The sequence below is a fragment of the Lissotriton helveticus genome, chromosome 2_1 (assembly GCF_964261635.1).
Source record: "Lissotriton helveticus chromosome 2_1, aLisHel1.1, whole genome shotgun sequence".
NCBI lineage: Eukaryota > Metazoa > Chordata > Amphibia > Caudata > Salamandridae > Lissotriton > Lissotriton helveticus.
The window spans coordinates 1,159,124,276-1,159,149,990 of NC_136059.1; the positions used below are offsets into that span (position 1 = coordinate 1,159,124,276).

Genomic DNA, 25,715 nt, shown 5'->3' on the forward strand with positions numbered 1-25,715 from the left:
TAAATACGGCCGGGCGACTAGCGCCCGCCTTCCAAAAAGTAAAACACGTCTCGTGTCCACGTTCCTGGGTGTTGGGTGCCGGATTGGGGGGGAGGCGGCAGCTAGTCGCTGACCATGTGAAAAGGGGGGGCCCTCGGCCCCCCCGCACGCATGGCGGCGCGGCGACCGTCTCACCCTCTTTCCCCTCGTGTCCTTCGACGGTGGGGGCGTGCCCTGGGGGCGCGGCCCACCGCCGATTGGCCGGCGCCCCTCCTGACCCGGACTCAATGGAGTGGTTCCGGGTCGGGGGGGGCGGGCGATAGGAGGGGCCACCCGGCCCCTCGGGAATAAGAGGTAGGGAGCGCCCAGGAGACCCCCTTGTCCCTGGACGCTCCCTCGCTGAACGTTGTGCCCCGCGTTCGGGGCTTCTTTGTTTCCCACCCACCATCCCTTGGTACAAAGTTTAAGCAGCGTTATGTCCGGTTTAATGGTAAGTCTCAAAGGTATGGATCGCGGGAGAGAGTAGGCTGTTGTTGTAGTTTGTGATCTGTTGTTAGGACTTTTTCCCCTTTGTAGAAAAGTGATGTGTGAAGTGAACTGTATTTGAAGATATGTGTCTTTAGGCCTTTTTTCCCTTTGTAGCTATACGTTGATATTGTGATTTTGAGTAACATGAGTGAACCGAATTGTAATTTTATGCCATGTGTCGTTAGGCCTTTTTTCCCTTTTAGCTATGCGTGGATACTGTTATTTATTAGCCAGTGTAGTTGTCCTTTAGAATTTTTCCATAGGTCGTCGTATTTATTAGGTATGGGGCATGCGGTAAGGTCATTATCGGTGAGCACATATTTGAGGTCTGAGGGGGCGGGCATCATCCTATGGAGGTTCCCGCCCGGGGGGAGGGGCCTGCGGGCCACTCCCAGTACTCCAGGGGCAAGGTAATATGCAAAGGAGCGCGGGTAGGAGTAGTTCACGCTTTCCTTAGGCTGGTAGCCACCCCGCGCGCGTGGACTCATGACGCCACCGGCGCAGAGTAAGGGCCCTCCTTTAGTGGGTAAATGGAGTTTAGGGCGTAGACCGGGCAATTCCCGGGGTAACACTGCGCATGCGCACTTCTAGGGGGGAGGCGCAGCTTGTAGGACCTGACACCGGTAGTGACCCTGCCATATGGCCAGAAATGTACAAAAATCAAGTGTAGGATGTTTAGTTTAAGCTAGGAACAACTTGTATTAGAGTTTTGTTAAGGTCAGGCTCTCAAACTTGTTGATAACAATTGTATAACTGAATGTCCTGCTGATTTTTGTATTCATTGTTGATTATGCAATTAAAACCTTTTTTAATTTCATACTTTAATAAATACGGCCGGGCGACTAGCGCCCGCCTTCCAAAAAGTAAAACACGTCTCGTGTCCACGTTCCTGGGTGTTGGGTGCCGGATTGGGCTAGTCGCTGACCATGATCATGTGCTTCGACTGTTTGTTTGTCTCCTAGTTCACCGGCGTTTATGCCTGTGAGTCCACTTAAGTTCTAGATGCATGTGCAAGGTTCCTTGCAACCCGGTGAACTGGGCAGCAGTTCATAAAGGTTAATCAGAGCGAGCAGTTATCCTGGATTTTATAAAAAAAAGTCAGAACGACTAATCACCACTATTAATGACATAAGAGGTTTGTCTTTCCGTTAACCTCTAACTTTCAAATTGTCTGTGTAGCTTGTGAAGTTTGTGGATCCTTAATATCAATGGTAGAATATTGATGGTACTTAATATGAAAGCCATAATATCATGGGTACCATAATATCAAAGTTTTGTAAATCGATGGTAAGCATATAATTTTTTTTAAACAAATGTATTGCATTTTTTAAAAGCCTACTACTTTAATATTTTGGATTTAATATAGTTGTTGGGGTCTTTTATAATAATGTTGAATTATTATTATGTTTTTAATACTCTCCCATTTTTAATTGTTGTGTGTTTTTTAACATATATTTATTTTAAATTTTTTACATTTAATTTGTAGTTGTAATGTTTTTGGGGATTGCTGGGGTTTATAGGGATTTTGCTTTAAAATATGTATATAGATTTTTTTTGTTTCAAATCTTTTTTATTTTCCATCAAAAGAAAAAACCACACTCCACAGGGGTATTAGGTACACAGCGATAAGCCTACAATCCTATTCAGGGCCGGACGCGTGATTGGAAAGTACGTCAGATGGCTACAAATTCAAGGGGATAGTTAGACCATACACAGCGTTGCGCCTACAACCCCTGAGGGGCCGGCCGCGATCATATTGCAGGGTGTAGTGTCAGCTAGGCCTGTGGAGTGGCAAAACCCAGGGGGTCTACCTGTGCGACAAACGGGCAACGAGCCCAGATTCAACAATCAACCCAACCGGGTCCAGGGCCCGGAAAATGACAGTGACAGAAGAGGATAGAGCAGGCGAAGAAAAGTGAGCGAGAGAAAGGAGGAAAGACAGAAAAGCGCGAGTAGGAACAGCGTGTGCAGGGGGAGGAGGGCCAAAAGTCTAACCCAGTGTCAGCGGCATTGGGGCGTGTTGCAATGGGGCAGTTATGGAAGCAATCTGCTCGGGTCAGGGGAGATAATAGCGTCTTCAAACAGGTGCAGCGTCCTAAGTTTGGTGGGCACACAGCGCGCACGTTCAACAGCGCAGAGGTATTTGACTAGGGGCTGCCAGACAGCTTTGAAGCGAGTATCACGTGCCTGCAGCCGGGCTGTGAAAAGCTCCATTGTGACAACATGCCATAGGCGCACAAACCAAGCTGCGATTGGAGGAGCTTCGGGTTTTTTCCAGCACAGGGCTATAAGCTGTTTAGCAGCACCCAGCATTTGGAGCGTCAAGATCCAATTGCTCCTGGTCAGGGCCTTCAGGGTAGCAGGATGGACACCCAGCAGGATTGTACTCATGGTCTCAGTCAAAGGAAACCCCAGCACCCCCTTGATGTAGCTAAGGACCTCTTTCCAGAATAGAGTCAGCGACGGGCATGCCCACCAGATATGAATGAGATCCCCCGTTGCCGATCGGCACAGCCAGCACAGGGGAGAGGATGAAGGAAACATCTTGTGGAGACGCTGGGGAGTATAATACCATTGGGTCATAAGCTTATAGGCATTTTCCCTCTGCGGGATGCTACGGTACACTTTGGGGATATCCTGCCATAGCCTACGCCATTGCGCAGGAGTAATGTCCGTGTCAGACAGAGCCTGCCATCTGTCCTGGTAAGGGTGGGAGGTCGGCGTTTGCGGGTGCTGGAGGATCTGGTAGATTCGGGATACCAGCCCCTTCGATTGGATGGGGTGGCGAGCCAGCCGTTCAAAAGGGGTGAAGGCGCGCGTGGCCGCCTGGTACATTGCGTCTTCAGTCACCCAATGTCGCAGTTGGGTATACTGTAGCTGCGCCGCTGATGGTACACGGAACTCGTCTCTACATTGAGCGAAGGATTTAAGTTTACCCTCCTCAAACAGATCAGTGACCACCCTGCAGTTTCCCTGCGCCCACTTGGCGAAGTCTCTCGACCGGTGCGCCGGTGGGAAAGACAGGTTCCCCTCTATCGGGGTGTGCGGTGAGGGGAAGGTCCGTAAGCCTCTGCGCACAATTACCTTGTCCCAAATGTCGAGCACCGTCTTTTGTGGGGACCGCTAGGTAAGCGCTCTTGGAGCGCACCACCCGCTGATGCCAGACTAGGTCCCAAATGGTGCGCCCCGTCACAACCCGGTCCATGTGGAGCCATCCCCTTTGACTCTCCGTGACTCCCCATTCCACCACAAAGCGGAGATGCGAGGCCCAATAGTAATCCACTAGATCGGGGCATGCTAGTCCCCCTCTGTCTCTTGGTGTCATTAGCAGCTTCTGGGAGAATCGGGGTCATTTTCCACCCCAGATAAAGGTTGTGAGGGCACGCTGGAGGTCTCGGGATGGGCGTGGGGAGGCACTGGAATAAATACAACATTTGAGGGAGGATTGACATTGTGACGGCGTTGAGTCTGCCCAGCCACGTCAGCACTAGGGGTCTCCGCTTCTGCAGGTCCTCAAGAACCGACAGCGACATTCCCGCCAATGGACTTGCGTCCACGTGTCCAGGGAAGGGGTTATCTGGAGTCCGAGGTAGCAGATGCCTTGGGTGGCCCACTGGTATGGCACTAACTGCTCAAGATGAGGGAACTCTGCCTCCGGGATGGTAAGATTGAGGGCCCAAGACTTGCTATGATTGATCTTAAGGCCTGAGACCCGCTCAGAAAGGTTCAGTGCTGCATGGAGTGCCGGTAGGGATTCACCGGGGCGAGTCAGGGTAAGGAGGAGATCGTCAGCGAACAGCGCCACCTTGTTCTCGCAGCCCCCCATGGGGATACCATGTATGTCGGGCGCCTGACGGATCATTTCTGCCAGTGGCTCTACCACAAGGGCAAATAGTAAGGGTGAGAGGGGACACCCCTGTCTGGTGCCCCTGTGGATGGTGAACGGTGCCGAGAGCTGCCCATTGATCCAAATCCGAGCCTGCGGGGCAAGATATGGTGCCATGACCCGAGTGATCATGCCCTGACCCAGTCCAAGCTTACCAAGGACCGCCCACAGGAAGGTCCAGTCCACCCGATCAAACGCCTTCTCCGCGTCTAGCGATAGAAGGCAAGCCGGAATACCCCAGTGGTGCGCCTTCCCTACCAGGTGTGCTATTTTGCACACGTTGTCCGCCCCCTGCCGATTGCGGATGAAGCCGACCTGGTCCGGGTCCACGAGACCCGGCATGTGGGGATCCAGACGTTTTGCTAAGAGTTTGGTATAGATTTTAAAGTCAGTGTTCAGCAAAGCGATGGGGCGGTACGAGGCACACTTTGCAGGTCCTTCCCTGGTTTCAGGATCAGTGCTATCTCCACCATTCCCATGTCACGGGACGGTCCCTTTGTGTCAGTGAACGAGTTGAACAGCCGCAGATAGAGGTAGGCCACCGGCCCCGGAGTCTTCCCGAGGGGGGAGATCCCGCATGGATGCCACTATCTCTTCCTGGGTGATGGGGCCTTCCAGGGTCTTTGCATGGTGAGGGTGGAGCGGTGTCCCCGTGAATTCGTTCAGGACAGCTGTCACCACTTCCGGGGACGGTGGTTCATCCCGGTACAGTGCGGAGTAGTAGGCCCGGAACGCCTCGCATTTGTCCGTCTCCGGGGTGACTCTCGTCCTGTCAGAAAGCAGGACATTGGCTATATGAGCCTTGGCGGCACGCGCCCTCAGGCGCCTTGCCAATAGTCTGCCCACTTTGTCTCCACCTTCGAAGTATTTCTGCTTCAAGGCCAGCAGGGAGGTCTCTGCCTTGTTAGTGCGTATAAGCCGGAGATGCCCTCTGAGGTTGGCTAGCCGCCGCCTATACGCCAGGGAGATACCACCGTGATCTCGCTGTTCCTCCAGTTTTATATCCCGTGCCAAACTATCCTCCAGGGCCCCAGCAGCGCGCGCCCGTGCAATCAAGAGGGTGATAATGTGTCCCCGGATCGTCGCCTTGAAGGCGTCCCATACTACAGGGAAGGGCGTCTCTGGCAGGTCGTTACTAGCAAAATAGGAGTCTATGGCCGTTTTAATGCTATCCACGTCAGCCGCGTCCCGGAGGATGCCCGGCGGCAGGTGCCACCGCACCTCACAGGCGGGGCAGACAGCCAGGTCCTGTAAGAGCATTTCAACATGCGCATGGTCAGATAGCGAGATAGCGGAGATGGAGGATCCCAACACGTCCCGCAGCAAAGCATGGGAGATGAATAAATAATCAATACGGGAGTACAAGCGGTGGGCATGAGAGTAGAACGAGTAGTCCTTTAGCCCCGGGGAGTGATAGCGCCACACATCAAATAGCCCCGATTCCGTAACTTGGGCGCATAGCGCGGAGGACATGGCCCCAGCTCCGCAGACCGAGGCTTCACTACGATCTACATTCGGGTCCCAAACCAAGTTAAAATCCCCCCCCAGGATCAGGGAAGGGTCTCCATGCGGGACATGTGTTTTTAGAAGTGTGCGCAGGTACCGATCCTTCATCTGGTTGGGTGCATAGACATTGCATAGAGTGAAGACGCGCCGGCCAATGCCTACACTCACCCTGAGAAAGCGCCCATCCCCACTCCTGAAGGGCTTGGACTCTCCCCGCCTGATGCCAATTCTGCACAATATCGCTACACCTGCTGTCTTGGTGTCTGCTGAGCCCAAAATTGGAGGGGGTACTTAGGATGTGCCATGCTCCCAATATCTGCCTGCAAGAGATGGGTTTCCTGTAAGAATATGATGTCAGGATTCTGCTGCAGGCGATAACGCCAAGTCTGCTGCCTCTTATTGGGGGAGTTCAGGCCTTTGACATTAAGCGTCAAGACCTTTAGGGGACTAGGTAAGGGAGCTGTCTTAGTGAAGTCCTAATGGGAGCCACCTGCGACCCTCCACCCCTGCTTCGCAGTAGCACACCATCGCAGATACTGTCCGCCAGCGCGCCCCATGCTAAGCGCCTCTGCTGCATAACCCCACACAGGTAGAGAAGAAAAGAGAGAGAGAGAGAAAGAAAGCAGTGAAAAGCAGAGAAGAAAGAGACACAGGAGAAAAAGGTAGCGACCCAACAGTGACCAACAGGGCCAAGTCCATCTGTTCCCGTCGTCGAGCATCCTACATCCTAGGGTTCGGATAGGCCCAGGGATGTCACTCCCTCAGGAATCAGCAGAGGCATGGGCATAGTCAGCCTCAAGGTCGTCGCGGGGAGAAGCCCCAGCGTCCCCCACCCTAAAAGAGAGGAGCCAGGGTGCAAAACCATATGGGACATTCTTCAGCATTCACAGCAAGGAGAAGAGGAAGGAGGGTGCTTGTTCTGTGGGCATGTGGGTCGTGGGTTACAATGAATGTCCGCCTACAAATTCACTGTGTTGACGGGTGGGATGCAGCCTCATCTCGGTCTCCTTCGAGGGACTTGATATGTGCGATGATGTCCTGCTTAGTCTGGGAGACAGACTGCTCATCCATATGAGGTGAAAGTCGGTGCCGTTGGACCGTGGTCCTGGTCGGTTTGGTTGGGACTCGCTCCTGCCGCCGTGGGCAAGCCGGGCTCGTCGGCGGTGACGTTGGTAGGTGTAGGAGCTGCGCCGCCTCGGCGAATTTCCGTACCACTTTTTCTTTTGGCTTCCCACTGGAAAATGAGGCCGAAGGGATGGCCCCATTGATAGTTGATGTCCATTTCCCGCAGCCTTTCTGTCACCGGCTTGAAGGCTCGCCGGCGCTGCAGCGTGTTGGGTGCCAGGTCTTGAAAGATCTGAATCTTGTGGCCCTTATAACTAAGGTCCGGTTTGCCCCACGCTGCCCGCAGGATGGCCTCCTTCTCCGTAAAGAAATGGACCTTTGTCAGGATATCCGGAAGGTGCCCCGCAACCCGCCTAGCCGATCGGAGCTTTTAGGGCCGGGCCCACAACTTCTAAGAGCAATGTCTGCTTCGCAACGAAGGGCCCCACCACCAGGCCTCCCTCGATCCCCTCCCCCGGCCGCCGTAATCAGGTCACCCCTCAGCAGCGCCGGCAGCCTAGTCGCGAGCCACCGGGGGCCTCTGTAGTCAGTCCGCACTAGCAGGCTTCTCCCGGGGGTATCCACAAGATGGCGGTCCCTCTGCAAATAAGCCGCGTCTGGCTCCACTCAGGCAAGTCCCTGGTTCCCCAGATGATAGGGGGCCGGGGCGCAGGCTTCCCGGTCCCGTCACAGGCAAGTAGGGGGTCGGTGCACTCAGGGGCTCCTCTAAGCGTTCCCCCGGATCAATGCAGCTCAGCCGCTTCCCCAGCAGTATCGTCGGCCCAACCACAAGCTACCGGGAGCCCCCGCAGCCAGCCGCCGGCTCACCAGGCGCAGGTCGCTGCAGGCGCCAGCGCGGGGTCCCCACCTCCACCAGCTCTTCTCACCTCGGGCTCTCCTGAACAGGGGGGAGAAGGGCCGTCTGCTCTTCGTGGGGCCTCCGTGCACAAGGCCGCTCCACCGGCCCAGGGAGCCTTTGCCAGCATCAGAGCCCGCACCAGGGGCCCAGCAGCGGCAGGCCCGTCGCCGTCACCGCTCCAAGTCAGCCCCAGCCGGCGCAGGGTTCTTCGCCACCACCAACGGGGGGGGTCACACCACAGGAGCCAGCAACCCCCTTAAGGCCTGCAATCCGCGGGACGAGCCACCGTGCGGGCCTCACAAAATGGCGGTTCACAGGTCCCGGGGGTCTCTGCCAAAACGGGAGCCAGCAACAGATGTCTGGCAGCGGTAAGCCCGTCGGTCGGCACCGCTTTGTGACCGCTTCAACTGGGGCAGGATTCCCCGTCTCCGCCAACGGGGGGGGGCGCACCACAGGAGTCAGCGGCCCCCTCTGGGACAGCAGTCAGCGGGACGGGTCTCTGTGCAGGCTGCAAAAGATGGCAGCTTGTGCCTCAAGGCCTCCGCCGTTCCCTCTCCGTCTGTCCCCGTCGCCTCCACTAGCCGCCAAAGCGCCACGCCCACGACGCCTCAGGGGGCGCTGGTCAGTGTCCACCTCCAGAAAGGTAGCGATGGCCCCGAGCTCCACTGTAAACACTTATGTTGGTGGTAGATGCCGGGAGCTCCCAGGAGACACGTCCTACCACATCGCCGGTCAGACCACGCCCCCAAAATATTATTTTTAATGTATTTTTTGTTTATTAAAAATATTGCATTATGTATGACATTTTTAATTAGATGTAAGAACTATTACTTTTTTCAGGTTATTAATCTTGTCGGGAATTTGAGTGTGTTGTGTAATTAAATTAGTTTTTTTTATTTGATAAGTTAATTACATTTTTCATATATATTTTTTGCAAACTATTTATATATTTGGTGTATGTTGTTTATATTTTGGGTTGTTGGGCTATATAGGGATTTATATATTTATTTGTAATAACATTTTTTAGAGAAATTTGTTTATGACTTTTTAAAATTTTTCTTTGTTACATAAGAAAATGTAATTAATTGCTACAAATGTTAAATTACATTTTGATAATTAAAATATTGTGCTAATTGAAAATGTATTTTTGTTATTATTACATGATTTGAATTGAATGTATATTTCTTTTGTAAGTTTTATTTTTCAGATAATTGTATTTTACTTTTTTACTTTAAGTAATACATTTCCGATATGTTTAATATTTTATAGTTTATATTTATTTAAATATATTTTTCACGTTTTTCCCTTCAATTTTTATTCAACTTTGAATAGTAAATTTGATCCCCCCCGCCCCCAGAGACCATATTCTCTGTACTGTTATCTATATTAAAATAGGAATACTTCATTGGTCCTCCCCCAAGTACCAAATACTTTTTCCAATATTGATTAGTTTGGAGTGTGAATTGTAAATATACCCCCTTCCCTCAGAGCCCAACACTTTGCCCAATGTTGTTTAGTGTGAAGTAGGAATAGTAAATATAACTGACTCAGTCAGAGTTCAGCATTTTCTCTAAAGTTGTTTAATTTCTAGTGAGAAGAGTAAATCTGACCGCACAGATTTCAACGCTTTCCATATGTTGTTTCTTTGGGAGTGGAAATAGTAAATCTGCCCCCGCAGAGTTCAACGCTTTCCCACTGTGTTGTATGGTTTGAAGGGGAAATAGTAAGTCAGACCCCTCCAGAGTCCAGCTCCCTATTTTTGCTTAGGTTGGAGTATGAGCAATAGTACCTTATAGCCATTCAGAAGCAAATGTGTTCCCCAATGTTTCTTAGCTTGGGCTGGGAATAGTAAAACTTGCCTGCCAATATCCACTGCTTTCCCCAATTTTGCTTAGTTTGAAGTGGGAATAATACATTTGACGCCCCCATCCCAGAGTCTAACTATTTCACCAATGTTGTTTAGTCTGGAGTGGGAACAGAAAATGTGATCCCCTACCTTTACCCAATATTGCTTAGATTAGAGAAGGAATATAAAATATGAGCCACACAGAGTCCAGCGCTTTCCCAGGTCTTTCTTAGTTTGGAGTGGGGAATATGAAATCTGTCCCCCTCCGAGCGCAACTTTTTTCCCTGGGCTGCTTAGGTTGGAGGGGGAATGGTATAACTGATCCCTCCAGAGACCAACTTTTACCACTGTTGCTTAGTTTGATGATGATGATAAAAAACTTATAGAGCGCTCGACTGCCTGGAGGTGTTTTTTCACTGTTTGTGAAAAAGGATGAGAACCAAATTAAAAGCTGAAACAAACAAAGATACGGTTCAGCAGAACCAAGCTAGGTGCTGAATAACCACATTTTTAGCATTTGTCTAAATTCTAATAGTGAAATAGCAGATTTTAGTTTCACAGGGAGGCTGTTCCACTGAAGAGCCTTACACCTAACAAAGCTTCTGCCTCCTCCGGAGAAGTGCTCAAAAGGCCAGACGATCAAGTTGTTGGCAGAGCTGGAAGGAAGAGTTCTGTTGGAAGAATGGCACATGAACTTTTCCTGCAAACAGGCAGGGCCGGATCCATGCAGGGCCTTGAATGCAATGCATAGTGCATTAAAGGTGATGCGTTGCTTAACAGGAAGCCAGTGTAATTTATTAAGAGCCAAAGCAGCAGATTGAAATCTAGGAATATCAAACAGCATCCGAGTTACCGAATTTTGCAGTTTATTCAACAAGATTTTTTGCAGATTCTGATAGAAGGCATAACATGACCAATCATCTTTATGCTCTTGGGCATATGAAAGGAAGAGGAAATAATTGCATTCAGTGGCTTTTAAAGGTAAGTTCTCATCCATTATGACACCAAGATTTGTTACCTTCTTTGCGAGAGTGGAAAGTGCTCCAAGATCTTGTGGCCACCAGGAAGGGGACCAGAAAGAAACATTGTTCCCTAATAGAAGAACTTCTGTCTTTGAGAAGTTCAACTTCAAACAGTTGTCGTTTATCCAGTTGCTGACTGCAGACATGCAGTTCTGGAAATTCTCACCCGAGTTGTGATAGTTGTTAGAGAGTGAAACAGCAATCTGGGTATCATTGGTATAAGACACCAACGAAAACCCAAAAGACTTAATGTTGCGAGGGCCATGACATAAAGGTTGAAAAGGGTCAGGCTAATTTATGAGATCTTAGGAATGCCACAGGGCAGGAAGAACTGATCAGAGGTGAATTCGCCAAGGGTGACTTTTTGAACATGCTCAGAGAGAAAGAAACAGAGCAGAGACAGAGCTGTACCTTTGATCCCAAGATGGTGTAACGAGTCAATCAGAAGGCTGCTCTACCGCCATCATGTAAAGTTGACCTGATTTCTTCAGTGGCATCAGTCAGCGCCACATATCCCACAAGAGAGCAGCCTCATAGACTACTGCGAAGGGATCTCAATAGGAGCACTCATTGACCTACGAGGCACTGTTACATTGAAGATACAGTGGTTTTGCCTCCTTTATCCACAAGATTCTGTGTCTGTTGAAGAGAGCTTAGCACAGTGGCTCCTATTATTCTAAGGAATCCCTTCAAGTTCATAATAGATGCTAGCTCACCTAGCAGGATTGATTCCGATTCAAAACCCTCAGTGGTTGGATTATGTTGATCAGCGCTTCTACAATCCCAGCCAACCCCAGGCAGTCTCATTCCTGATCAGACCCTCTTTATCTTTTCAAGGGTTGAAACGCCTTTGACACAGTAATTAGAGAGACAGACAGCTGTTTATAAACTGTGATACAATGATTAATTCCCGGGATACTTTGTTCGCTGTAAAGCGCACCGCTGGTTTTGCGCTCACCTTCTGATCCAGCACTTTTGAATCTCGCCGCACCCGCTCCGCGGGTGCCGCTTCATCGAGGGACCTGCACCAACTTTGCCTGTTTCCTGTGGGGGAACCCCTGTTTTGACTTCGGGGACAGCAACGCTGCAGGGCTGCGAGCGTGCAGGGACTAACTGACCCAGGTGTCCCTGCGAGACCGCGCCCAGCTTCCGGTCCGCTCTCCCTGCAGCTCCACCCCCCGCCCATCAGAGGGCCATCAAAACCACCTGGGCTAGCCCCTGCCACTGGGATACTTTGTTCGCTGTAAAGCGCACCGCTGGTTTTGCGCTCACCTTCTGATCCAGCACTTTTGAATCTCGCCGCACCCGCTCCGCGGGTGCCGCTTCGTCGAGGGACCTGCACCAACTTTGCCTGTTTCCTGTGGGGGAACCCCTGTTTTGACTTTGGGGACAGCAACGCTGCAGGGCTGCGAGCGTGCAGGGACTACCTGACCCAGGTGTCCCTGCGAGACCGCGCCCAGCTTCCGGTCCGCTCTCCCTGCAGCTCCACCCCCCGCCCATCAGAGGGCCATCAAAACCACCTGGGCTAGCCCCTGCCACTGGGATACTTTGTTCGCTGTAAAGCGCACCGCTGGTTTTGCGCTCACCTTCTGATCCAGCACTTTTGAATGTCGCCGCACCCGCTCCGCGGGTGCCGCTTCGTCGAGGGACCTGCACCAACTTTGCCTGTTTCCTGTGGGGGAACCCCTGTTTTGACTTCGGGGACAGCAACGCAGCAGGGCTGCGAGCGTGCAGGGACTACCTGACCCAGGTGTCCCTGCGAGACCGCGCCCAGCTTCCGGTCCGCTCTCCCTGCAGCTCCACCCCCCGCCCATCAGAGGGCCATCAAAACCACCTGGGCTAGCCCCTGCCACTGGGATACTTTGTTCGCTGTAAAGCGCACCGCTGGTTTTGCGCTCACCTTCTGATCCAGCACTTTTGTGTCTCGCCGCACCCGCTCCGCGGGTGCCGCTTCGTCGAGGGACCTGCACCAACTTTGCCTGTTTCCTGTGGGGGAACCCCTGTTTTGACTTCGGGGACAGCAACGCTGCAGGGCTGCGAGCGTGCAGGGACTACCTGACCCAGGTGTCCCTGCGAGACCGCGCCCAGCTTCCGGTCCGCTCTCCCTGCAGATCCACCCCCCGCCCTTTTCCAACCACTATAAACAGTACTTGTTCTCCCGCAGCGCGGGACACAGCCCGGGGCGAAGACCGGGCTAAGAGCGGGCCGTTTGAGGCCGTTCGAGGACTAAGAGGGCTGGGCTGGGCCACCCCCCCTGCCCGGTGCATTATACAGTTTTATTGCTTTTGTATTTATTGTTATTTTTATATTCTGTATAATGTGCACACGGGGTAGCCGTAGCAAAACCCTCATGGCTGCGAGTAATTCCAACAGAACCTTGGATGATTTCTTAATCAAAACTAACTTGGCTATCGACGAGGAAATTAGTAAAATGCAGTACAGGGTCTCTCTGGATCTTGAAGCTGCACGAAGGTTATCCGAGCACTTAGCCAGTACAAAAAAATCATCCCTGGGGAATATTGCTTCTGCCCGTACCCCCGAGCATACATCGGGTCCTCGGCCACTGTTAACAACGGCAGCTATCCATCCTGCCCCTACTACTACTTGTCCAATGTTTCCCCCCAATTCTCTACCCACTCCTGCGAAACCCAATCAGGTTACCGCTCCATTTACCTGCGCGACAGGCACCCGTTTCCCTTCCAAAATTAACCTACCCACGACATCAAGCAGTGTTAAGAAAGCTGCCACTTATAAAAAGAAATGTCTTGCTAGGTCTATATACGCACGGAAAAAAGCTAAAATTGCTAGATCACAGTTTTTTAACAGCAGAAGGGCTTTGTCTTCTTACGGGTTGAAGGATGATAGTTCTAAAACTAATTCCTGCTCTTTGGGTGGGGAAGTTGCTCTTGGTTCACATAGTCCTGTGGAAGACCATTCCTTGGATGCCACTCCAGTTACGAATAGAGTGAATGAATCTGAGGGTCGGTTGAGTGGATCTGAGAAAGACAGGGGGGGTGATGAAGAGTACCTTAAAATAGTCTGGGGTACGTTAAAACAATTACTCACCCACTTGGAACTAAGGCTTTCTCGCATAGAGAATAACTTGTTAGAAATGGACAGAACCATAGTCACCCTGGCTAGTCTCAGCCTAAAGGAAATGGAAGCAAAACTCCCACGTGAAATCGACCCAACCCCACAGACTAAGGCATTAGAACCTACGCTACTATCCCCACAAATACCCCAAAATATTCCAGTGGCTCCGCCAATACCCAAACCCATACCAAGCCCCGTACTACTGTTGTAAACCATATTGTATCCACCCCTAGTTCTGCTGCACAAAGCGCTCTTCCTTCGCAAAGTTTAGCCTACCCCAATCAGAAACCCAATCCACGAACCGTACCACACCACGCCATAAGGCCAGACTTTGTGAACAACTCTCACCGGCCGGTTAGTCGCCCTAACTTTCGTGGAGGGTTTATTGACCTTCCACCGGAAGCTGGGCCTTATGTTATTATATTAGCTGGAGTTCCTGAACTGGGCCCGCAATCCCAGGAGAACCATCATTCTCTGAAAAACAAAGTCATCCATTGGCTTAATTCAAACAAACAGCTTCCCGACCACCAAAGAAGTAGTGTATTAATGGTACGTAGAGTGCCTTGGATAGGCCCCACACACAAGTCCATAACTGGTGACTGTATAGTGGTATCCTTTGCAGACCCTCACACAGCACAGCACCTTTGTGCATGGCCCTCTTATGAAGCTAACCCCACAATAGTTGTGAGACCCCTAACTTTTTTCTATCCTCCAAGGCAGCTACCAGCAAAGGAGGGTTTATGGTCAACCGTCCAGAATGCTAGATGGACAACTCGCAGGGTTGATGGATACAGCCAGCATAATTGGTGGCAAGGGGCACCTACCTCCAATATGTTTGGCTGCTTGGAGGAGGTCGATTGACTTGGGGGGACCTGTTGATATAATGCCTACTGTGGAATCCCCTCACCCACGGGGGACTGCTCTATCTACTTCATTGACAACACCCACAAATGGCTTAACCTCTCTTAAAAATATAGGTCCAATTTCAGACTCTGCTAATATCCCAGTTAAGAGTAGGACAGGGGAAATGGGCCTGGCACAGATATTTTCTGCTAACGGCGCGGATAATCCATTAAGAGTGGTCTCTTGGAACATCGCAGGGTTACGGGGATGCTTGGACAACGATGATTGGGTCGACTTCATTGACTCCTATGATATCGTTGTTCTTCAGGAAACATGGTCAACAGTCCCCCTATTTAGACTGGGTTATCTAAACTTTACTAAACCTGCTATTCAGGGTCCCAAGGGTAGGGCCTCTGGTGGCCTTACCATTTGGATTAAAAACAATCTGGGCTTTCACGCTAAGGAAATTTTGGTAGAGAGTGCCGACCTCTTATGTATCACCTTGAGTAAAGCCAATACCAAGGATTTTCTCCTAATTGATGTCTATGCCCGTGGCTGTCAGGGTGGGAGGAAACAAACTGTCCTGAACGACCTTGATCAATTTCTTAAGAAATCTAAAGTTGATCAGCTTGTTATAATAGCGGGCGATATGAATACATCTTTCGAGCCCATCCTTACCTTAGCAGAGGATGTGGGATCTGAAGAGGATACTGCCTGGAATATCCCCCGCTAACCATTACCAAGGGAGTTAGGGGCACTGAGGCAGCTCTACACTGGTTGGGTTTCTGTCTGGAGTGGGGCCTTCGGGCAGTAAATGGGCGCACACGTTCTGACAGTTCAGGGACAGAAACCTTTGATAATGGTCTGAGCTCTAGCCGTATCGATTATATATTGATTAATATTGAATCATGGTCATATGTGAGAGATATGGTGGTAGAGTCCAGACCAGAGAGCGACCATAACCCTCTTTCCCTGGAGATTTTGGTCTCTGGTCTGGGTGCTCCTGTCATGGGAACTAATTATTTAACGTCTGATGTAGTTCTGTGCGACAATAGACGGCGAGTTAAATGGTCCAGGGTTTTAGTTGATCCAGCGCTTATTTCTAAGATTGAGGAGCTGGTTCTCAATGTGTGGAGTAGGATGTCACCATTACCCCCCTCAGGTGACGTTGATTCTATAATCACCAATCTCCACGAGGAGTGTTTTTTGGGCCTTAAAAACCTTCTTACCAAACCCTCAAAGTCTGGTATTGCAAAGGTGCACAAAAAATGGTATAATAAGAGTTGCAGAGACGCCCACAGTAACCTAATAGTTGCTGTCAAGGCCCGGAATACTGATGATATTAGGATAGCTAGGCAGCGCTATAAGCATACTCTTTGGGCAGCTAAGCGGGACTGGGATGACTCTTACTGGCTTGACCTTCTCAGAGCTTGTGAATCCTCTAACCAAACGGAATTTTGGTTGATTGTCAGACGGGGCAGGGACTCAGCTCCTCAAACACCGGACAATCATGTCTCAGCTCAGTCTTGGGTGGAATTTTTTTCGGCCCAATTTAAAGACTCAAGTGTAGCACTGGATCAAACCACTGTAATCGCTCCACAGACTACCATACCACAATTGGGAGACAGACTTATATTTTTAGAATCCGATACTGTACACGCTCTTGAGTCCGTCCAGTCTGGTAAAGCCCCAGGCTTAGATGCTATACCAGCAGACCTCTTCAAACTAAACCCTGACCTATGGGTCCCCTACATCACGCTACTGGCTAACAACATCGCTGCTGGGGCTGAGATCCCTAAATCCTGGAAAGGGGCGGAAATTCTGCCAGTATATAAAAAAGGCGACCGTTCCATCCCAAATAATTATCGGCCTATTAGCCTGATCGATTCGATCCAGAAAATAGTATCAAGGATGGTTCTAGTAAGAATTCAGGGTTGGATCGAATCGAACAACATACATTCCCCTATGCAGGCAGGGTTTAGATTTGGTACCAGCACCATAGACCAGGTGTTCCGTTTTTCATTGCTTTTTTGGAAGGTGGTTTTTTTGGGTGGTGGTGTTTTATACGCCGCGTTTGTCGACCTCAAGTCGGCTTTTGATCTAGTCCCAAGGAGGAAACTATGGGAGGCTCTTAGATTAATGGGCCTTCCATTAGAGCTATTGAGTTTAGTCCAGCGTTTACATGAGGATAATTTCGCTCAGGTAAGGTGGGGGAGTCAGGGACAGGTGACCAAAAGCTTCCCTGTTCAACGTGGGGTGCGCCAAGGCTGTGTCTTGGCCCCCACCTTGTTCCTTTTGTTCATTAACCAGGTGGTCCAATATTTTAATAATACACAGTCCGACGCACCCACTCTGGGCGGTTTAAAATATCCCATGTTAATCTTCGCGGACGACACCCTTCTCCTCTCGAAAACAAGGGGTGGGCTAAGGGTAGCCCTGAACAGATTCTCAGAGTTCTGTAAAACTAATGACATGCAGATAAACGTTGAGAAAACCAAATTTATGGTTTTTTGCAAGAAAACCCCCCCTAAATGTTCTGTCACTTTAAATGGCGTCCTAATTGAGCAGGTCAAGGTCATGACATACTTAGGTGTGACTCTTGATCACCAACTCAATTGGAATCCCCAACTGGAGACAACTAAACTTAAATTTAACCGTCTGGCTGGATGTTTGGTCCATGAACAAAGGAAATCCCTCACAAAACGCATCACTCCTGCCTTAAAAATCTATGATGCTAAGGTTATTGCTGCAACCCTATACGGAGCTGATGTCTGGGGTTACAAGGACCTATCATGTTTGGCCATTGCACATAATAGGTTCCTACGGAACCTGGTAGGTCTCCCGCAGTCTGCACTTATAAAACCTTTGTTACTAGATCTTGGTTGTAGACCTATCAATGAGCTGGCACAGTATCGCCTAGTGGCACTATGGCGTCGTCTCTGGACTACTCCAGAGCTCAGTCTTTTCTCCCGTGAGCTAGATGAGGTAAAATCACTGTGGGGTGCGCAAAAAATCCCATGGCTCAGGGAAGTCAAATACATCCTGTATATGATGGGCCTTCCAGAGCTATGGTCTAATCCAGGGGGATCTATTTTTCCATCAAAACCTGAGTTCAAGGGCCTTTTTTGGGCCTGGAAAAGATCTATTCTAGTAACCCAATCCTTGGATACAAATTTAACTGGTTTATTCTTAATGCATAAAGTTATCCCTTCTCTTGAGCAGTATTGGGACCTGATTTCCAAGGTGTTAGACCGTAAACTGTACCATCAGTTCCGTACAGGTACCTTGCCTGTCAATTCCTTTACTGCAAAGTGGGAAACGAAAGCAGGAAACAAATGTTTCTGGTGTCCTGACCAGGAAGAAAGTGTTGGTCATCTATTCTTTGGTTGTCCTGTCTATCGATCCCCTCGAAACAAATGGCTAAAACCCATATGTGCAACCCTGGATTGTAGTGGTCATCGAGATGCACTTACAAAACTACAAGAAATCAGATCGAAACGGTTGTGGTTTGTGTTGCTAAATTTTTGGGTTGGGCCTGGTTGATTCGAGCTAAGAGACTGAATACACTTTTAAACTGATTGTCCTAACCATATGTACTTTTGTATCCTGTTCGATCAGTATATTGTGGATTATTAGCGGTATTAATTTATGTGCTTGTTGTATTGTATTTTATTTTGCACTGGGGAATTGCCAGTGGAACTTTTTACTGAGAATGGTTTGTATGTTGTCTTTTATGAATTCTTTTATTCGAAATAAAGACCAAATGAACTGAACTGGTTAATTCCCTGTATCCTAAAATGTACTGAATAGAAAATGCTGTCTCTTTATTGAATCAACCAATACACCTCAAATGTTTATTTCTCACTTCACCTTTTTCTTTTTAATTTCGGTTTTGGTTTGATTTCAAGGAAGATGGGCAATGAGCTGATAGTAATTAGGATCTGTAGAATTAAGGTACTCCTTTTTAATTAAAGGTAGAATTGAAGCTGATTTCCAGGGTTTAGGGAAAGAGCCTGTGCTATACATAAGATTAAAGACTGTGGTCATGAAAATGGCAACCGTGTCCGGTGTCAATTTAACAACTGCTGGTGGGCAGGGATCGAGAGGATAACCTCATTTGGTGGTAAGAATGGCCTTCTTTACCTGATCTAAGTTGAGATGAGCAAATTCCTCCAGGAGCGGTTCTGTCTGAACCATAGATGTAGTTCTATTACTAAGAAGACTGGTAGAATTGTTTGTGGAGAACTTGTTAATTATGTCCTCAACTTTCTTAAGAAAGAAGTTGGCAAGATAGTTACAAAAAAACTGACAACTTCCTGCCGAAGAATTTTTGGATTGGATTGGATTAGCAATTAGCGAATCGCAAATAAGGAAGCAGTAGAAATCGCTAAAAATATTGCGATTTCTACATGAATCCCGTTTTGCGAGTCTTTAATAGCGAATCCTTAAATTTCGCTATTAAGGACTCGCAAAACATGACCTGATGAATCTGGGGGATAGTCTCTCTATATATGATGGGTAATCCTCCACCCTTTTTGTGTACTCTATCTAATCAGTTGATGGAGTATCCAGAAGGTACAGCCGCCACCATGTCTGGGCCAGTAACAGGGTCTGCTCAGGTTTCTGTGACGAAGGCTAAGTCAAACTGAGGTTAATCTAGGAAATCTGAAATCTCAGAATGATGTTTGACCAAGGACCTAGCGTTAAATCAAGGCAGTGGAGATTTTTAAGCCCTTGGGACTTATGACATTACCTAAAGTGTTCTTAGTTTGAAATGTGAATAGTAAATCTGACCCCCACAGAGCAAAACACTTTCCCTAATGTTGTTCGGTTTTAAGCAGGAATAGTAAATCTGACCCCTCTAGATTACAGCATGTTCCCATTGTTGCGTAGGGGCAGTTTACTGTGATTTTGGGTCTGGATTGCATCACTTTTGTGGTGCAGCATCAATCGTTACATGGGTGGAGCATGGGCGTTCCCATGCATCCAGCAATATATTTTGTAAACCTGGGTTTGTGCCAAAATAGAGCACCTCCCCATCAGAGGCGTAACAAGGAGAAATAACTTTCATTCTCCTCATTACTTCCTCTTTCCATCTGCATTCTGCAGCACACATAGTAAGAGGAATATGCCTCTAAGGATTGTTTTTGGATAGGAAGGTGGTCCTTTCTGTATCAAAACAACCCTAACAATAATGCAGGCACTTTTGTACCATGGTGCAAGGGTGCCTGCATTGGTTTAGGCAGCCTCAAGTGCACCAGCACAGGGATAGAGCTGAAAAGCGCCATAGATATGGAAATGTTCAGCTCTTTCCCATTCACATAATGCAGCGTAACAAATGCATGAATTCTAAGTAAATCTCCCCCTTTGTTTAGACTGAGAATAGTAAATCTGACAGCTGCTAAACTTAATACTTTCCCCATTGGTACTTAATTTGGAATGACCCATAAGAGTCTTCCACTTTTCACAGTATTGCTTAGATTCAAGTGGCCGTAGTAAATTTGTCGACCACTTCCTCAGAGTCCAACGCATTCCCCAATGTTGTTCATTTTGGAGTGGGAATAGTAAACTGACCGCCCCAAATATATGTTAATTTCATGCAAAGTTCAAATAATTTTTTTCATTTATGCAGATATGTATGACATTATTTTATATTTTTAGAAATAAAAAAATAGGTGTATATATAAAGATATTTTATTTGGATTCTCAGATAAAGAGGTGTTTAAAAAAAACTATCTATGTTTTGTAAATTAAATATGTTCAATATAAACCGTTCTATTATTTTTTGATTATTTGATATTTAAAATATGTATTTTTAATAAGATCATTTTAATTAAATACGGATATATGATTATATTTGGGATCAATATTTTTCCTATTTTATTTATTAAAATAGGTTTACAATCTTTTAGAGGTCAATATTTTGACTTTGACTTCATCAAGATGATCTTTACAGGAATCTTCAGGGTTAAATCTCAATTTATTTCTACAACTTTGTAACCAAACATTAGTTTTTTTTAGGTCTGGTTGACAGAGTTAGCTCTGTGTCAAATCTCTTGAAATCAATACATCATAAAGAATAATACCCAGAGAATGGCTTTAGGTCAGCCTACTTAGGCCTTTGCGTGCTTGAATTTTTTACAGTTTTGATCAGCCCACAGGCAAGCATACTTAGAGTAGGGGATAGGTAATCTCCCTTCTTAAAAGTGTTATTCACATTTTGGATCAAACCATAGGGTAACCACTCCATGTTTTAAGTATCAGGCTTTTTTGAGTGGCAGCATTTTGCCTTATTGCTTCCACATCCAGACGGGATGTGCATTGAGAGACAAAGGAGTCTCCAAGGAGCTGGGTATTTATGTCTGGTGCACCGGTTATATGGCCGCAGAGCACACCAGGATCCTTGCACATAGAGACAATGGGCCTGATTAACAAAGGTACACTTAGACATATATGTAAGTTTGCACATTTTCTGTATTCACAAAACTGCATTTTAATAGTAAGTTAAGGAGTGCGGGGGCCTATCTTTTTACGTGCAAAGTTCTCCACCTCGACTGCAGAGTCTCTCCACTCATAAACTTACTATAAAAGAAGCAGTTTTGAGAATACTGAAAAGGCACAATCTTACACAAATGTGTAAGTTTACCTTTGTAAATCAGGCTCATAAAGAACTGTGGCTACAGCAGAATGAGTTTGGATGAAGAGCAGCTAGGACCATGGCTTATTACATGCACTCCTCATGCATAGGGCCTCAAATTTAATCCATGGTTATTCTAAGACTCTCATTACAGGTGGAAACATAATTTCCAATATGCGCAGTGGCTTTGGTTGCAGGACATATGATTGACTTTAAAAATGTATTTAATCGAAATTGTGGTGAGGTAAGCACTATAATTCTCATGTTATGCCTTATTTCATGGGTATAACTTGTAAAAGACCATGTTGTAGTTTATTGATACTATAATTATTGACTCTAAAAGTGGGCCACTTGTAATGAGGGCTTATATGTTTTCTTAAAATAAGTTCGTGTTTGTTAAGTCATGTTTATAAATTCAGCAATTTGATAATTTTGATCAGAAAACTTCACAGGATAAACTTTTAATTTTTGAAATGTTCTGGTGCATTTCTCACTGTCAAGCATGAGGTGTTAAGTGGTTTCCAAGATGAAACTTTGTACATTGTCGTTTCAAGCAGTAGGACTGTGCATTTGTATATTTTTCCACTCTTTCTGCACACAAAACCCTAAAAGGTAATTTCCTCTTTTTACATGTGATGTGGAATTCATCACTCATAGAAAGATGAAGTAATGTGGAGAAATACAAATATGTATAGTCGTTATAACATCCTAAGGAGGTGCACTGTTTTTGAGAAGTCCTAGGTTTACTGATTTTAGTAAATAAGGGATTGCTTCATATTCTATGGGTGGATGCACGGGAAAACCCATTCTTCACCCATGGAACGCCTACCATTACAAAATGTAATGCAATGCAGTGCAAACCATTTCATTACATTTCTTTACAAAGTTGCGCATGTCGAATCAAATTGCCCCATGCGTGGCTTAGTAAATATCACTAAGGGGCTTGTGTGTAATGTTTACATTTCAAATTGTATGAATATGCCTGATAATTTGTTAAAAGCTTACAAAAATACAGTACGTGTATTAAGAAACCTAGAGACAGCCTCCAGAGAATATTAAAACAGGTATCTAGAATAAGTCTCACTCTTAGAAACTGTGACCATATGAAACCAGCCTTAAAACCACTAACCCAGGCTGGACGAGTATCAGTCGTTTCTCCGTGAGTCTGGAAAGGTGGGGGCCGGTTTTGTTGCTGGAGGTCGTACTTTTTACTGGGGACCAGGTTTGCAGCAGTGCTGCAAGATCGCCAGCATAATTCACTCAGCACTCATTTTCGTATACAGCCTGCCTGTGTTTTGAAATATGTTATCGTTTTGAAACCACCTGGCACAGTTCCTTGGATACCTGCAGTTTTCAGGCAACAATAAAAGTGTCAGGATATCTCTGGTGATTAATCTTCCTGCTGGATAGAGATCAGAGTTTTGTCTATTGGCAGTTTTGACTCATCTAAGGTAGCACAGAAGGTTAATATGCTTGCTGCAAAGAATGTGTACCACGCAGGTCACAGGAATGTAATTTATGTGCATAGCTCAGTGGGTTACTGTTTTGTCACAGAGATTCTTTTGTTACTCTGCAGTTCATAAATTGCAGTAGTAATCTACCAGACGGAACTATTAACTGCCATAAAAGAGCTGCATGCAAACTGCATGGTACCGGTCACACATTTGTATTTTTTCCCACTCTTTCATCATCCTAATGTTGCTAAAAAGGATTTATTTGGGTGGAAATACATTCTTATTAGTAAAGCCAATCCTAACCACTGTGTTAAGTTTTGAATCCTGACTTTTTGTATCTCTAGACCAAACACTCTTAAAAAATGCCTACCAGTACGGACGGCATGTGAAACCTACAACTCATAGTCCCCTTTGTCTTATGTAACATTTTCTGCACACTGATTTACACACGTTTTATTCATTGCCTCCATGTCTGTGTGATGTAAAGTGCTCCGATACCCTACACTGCTATGAGGAGCGCAAAAAAAAAATTAAATACATGTGAGAGAGGGGTTATAGAGAGATGAGGGGCCACTGTCGGGGGGGATATTGTGAGCGAATCCCCAACAAAGATTGTTGTATCCAGGTGCACTGTAAGGTCATCATTTCCTATGCTGTAAAAGCTAATACAATTAAATATATACTGAACAATGTGTTGTAGAATGCACTAGTTTTGCCATTTCTTCCCACATTTTCTTTTCGGGGAGAATCCCACAAACACCCCTTGTAGCGGTCAGGCTTGCTTACTGAGCTCACTATGGAATGTACGGGGGTGGTCTGACAAAATTTGCCAGGGCTGCTTTGGGTTTCCAGGCCAACCCTACTACTGACTCCTGGTGGAGATGCAAATTATGTTCAAAATCCCATGTACTACATACAAGGCAGACTGGTCATATACCAGGGGTACTTACAAAAACTGACCCTCCCATTGCACTCCCGTTGGAGATCTTTAATTAGCCTACCATTTGTAGCCTGGCTGTTGCAGTTTACTGCAAATTCAACCATACTGGCTTTTTACAGGGCAAAATTGTCCTTTCAAATACTAATGCGTCACTACTATTCAGGCCTTTTTGCCGGTATGGCAGGTTGCATGGTATTCAAAAGTAAGACATGTGAAAGTGTAATGTTATAGATCTCACTACACAAGAATGACAAAAGCCTGTTCCGAAGCTAAGGAGCTTGGATCAAATAAAAAAATATTTATATATACAAATGTGTTAGAAGGGGTGAAGAAAAGAGAAGGAAAGAAAAATACCTACTGGAAAATCCAAAAGATCTTTTTGAATGCCCTCACCGACTTAGTAGTGGAATGCTTCATCGTAGGGCCGCTGACACACCCTGGAGCAGACCAACACTCAGGGTAGAGCGCTTGTTTTTTAATTTTTTTATAACACATTTTATTGATTTTATTTTAAGGTCTTACAATAGACCGATGTGACATGCAGCAATACAGCATAACGAAGAATTATCAAGGTACATATATTGTTAATTTAACTTCGAAACATTCACCCTTGCAGGGCCAATAAGAAAGAAAACATTATCGTTGTCCAATGCTAACATTGTCCCATTTCAACTGAGCATGAGGAGTAATTACATTCAACACAGTTGTTTCCATAGCTGAAATTACATAGTTATCTTTACTACTTGAATGTTTTGATCTCTGCAACTAATAGACTCACAGAACTTTCATGTATTTGCAGGGGAATGTTCCTATAAGTGGCCCACCTAGCCGATATTTTAGTATGTTTCTGTGGACATTCACGGACGGGGGAGGGGGGGGGTTCAGCCTGCCACCGCCAGGCTATATCTCGCTTAGCGACCGTAAGACCTAGGAACAGTAAGTGTCATTTGTATCAGTTACCCCTGATCCCTTCTGTACTATGTAAGAGTGTTCATTTTGGTGACCTCAGTATATCCTAGGCCAGCACCTCCGCCAAGCAAGCGAGAACCCCTGTCCAGAACTGGCCTGGGACCAAGCAAGACCAGGTTTTATATAAAAATGTGCCTTCGTCTGACTGGCATCGGAGGCATATTGGGGAGGCAATCAACCCCGCAGTCCACAGTCTGTGCCGGTGCAGAATGCTCTGTGGAGGTATTTAAATTGAATGAGGTGAAGTCGAGAGGATATCGCGGCCTCACATGGTGAGCGTTGGTCGTCGGCCCAGTCGTCCTCTCCCAGAGGTCCAATATCGGTGTCCCATGCAACCCTTAGAGCATCTAAGGTAGTTGGGCTATTGGTGACTAGGGTTTGATATATCTTGGATATCTTATGCTCCTCTAGATCCCCCATGAGGAGTTTGCCTTCGAGAGGGCTGAATTCTGGGAGGGTAGTCAAGTTTTTAATGTATGTATGGAGAGCGTGTCGCAGCTGCAGGTACTGATAGAATTGGGTATGGGGCATATAAAATTCTTTTTGAAGGACTCCAAATGAGTTAAGAACTGTGCCTTTCATCACATCCCATAATATTGAGACGCCAATGCGGTTCCAGGCACCTTAGCCATGCAGATCAGCTACTTGCGGAAGTTGTCGATTCCGCAATAGAGGGGTCGCTTGTGTAAAACGTCCCCACCATCCGATTCCACGCTTGGTTTGTCAGCATATTAGGATTACCACGCGTGTCACAGGGGAATATCTTTGGGGTGTGTCTTGTTGTATATGAGCGAGAGGGTCCCCCATTATCTTCCACTCGAGTCAATACGCAGCGTCGTTTCTGGAGCCCTACCACCAGTCATTCAACACCTGTAAGTGTGCTGCAGCCTTATAAGCTTGTATGTCAGCAGCTGCAACGCCCACACAGTTAGTTGATTGTGTACATGTACAAATGGCTACTCTTGCAGCAACCCCCCCGAGGGAGTGTCCCAATAGAGCGTTAATTTGGTGAAACCATACCATAGGGACGAGACATGGATGTGATTGTA

General features: G+C 47.2%; 1 protein-coding gene across 2 annotated transcripts in view; it reads left to right on the forward strand.

Moving 5' to 3' along the window:
• Nucleotides 1-25,715, forward strand: part of LOC144818516 (programmed cell death 1 ligand 2-like) — a 432,156-nt gene that overhangs the window by 53,003 nt on the left and 353,438 nt on the right. The gene's annotated exons all lie outside the window — the stretch shown is intronic.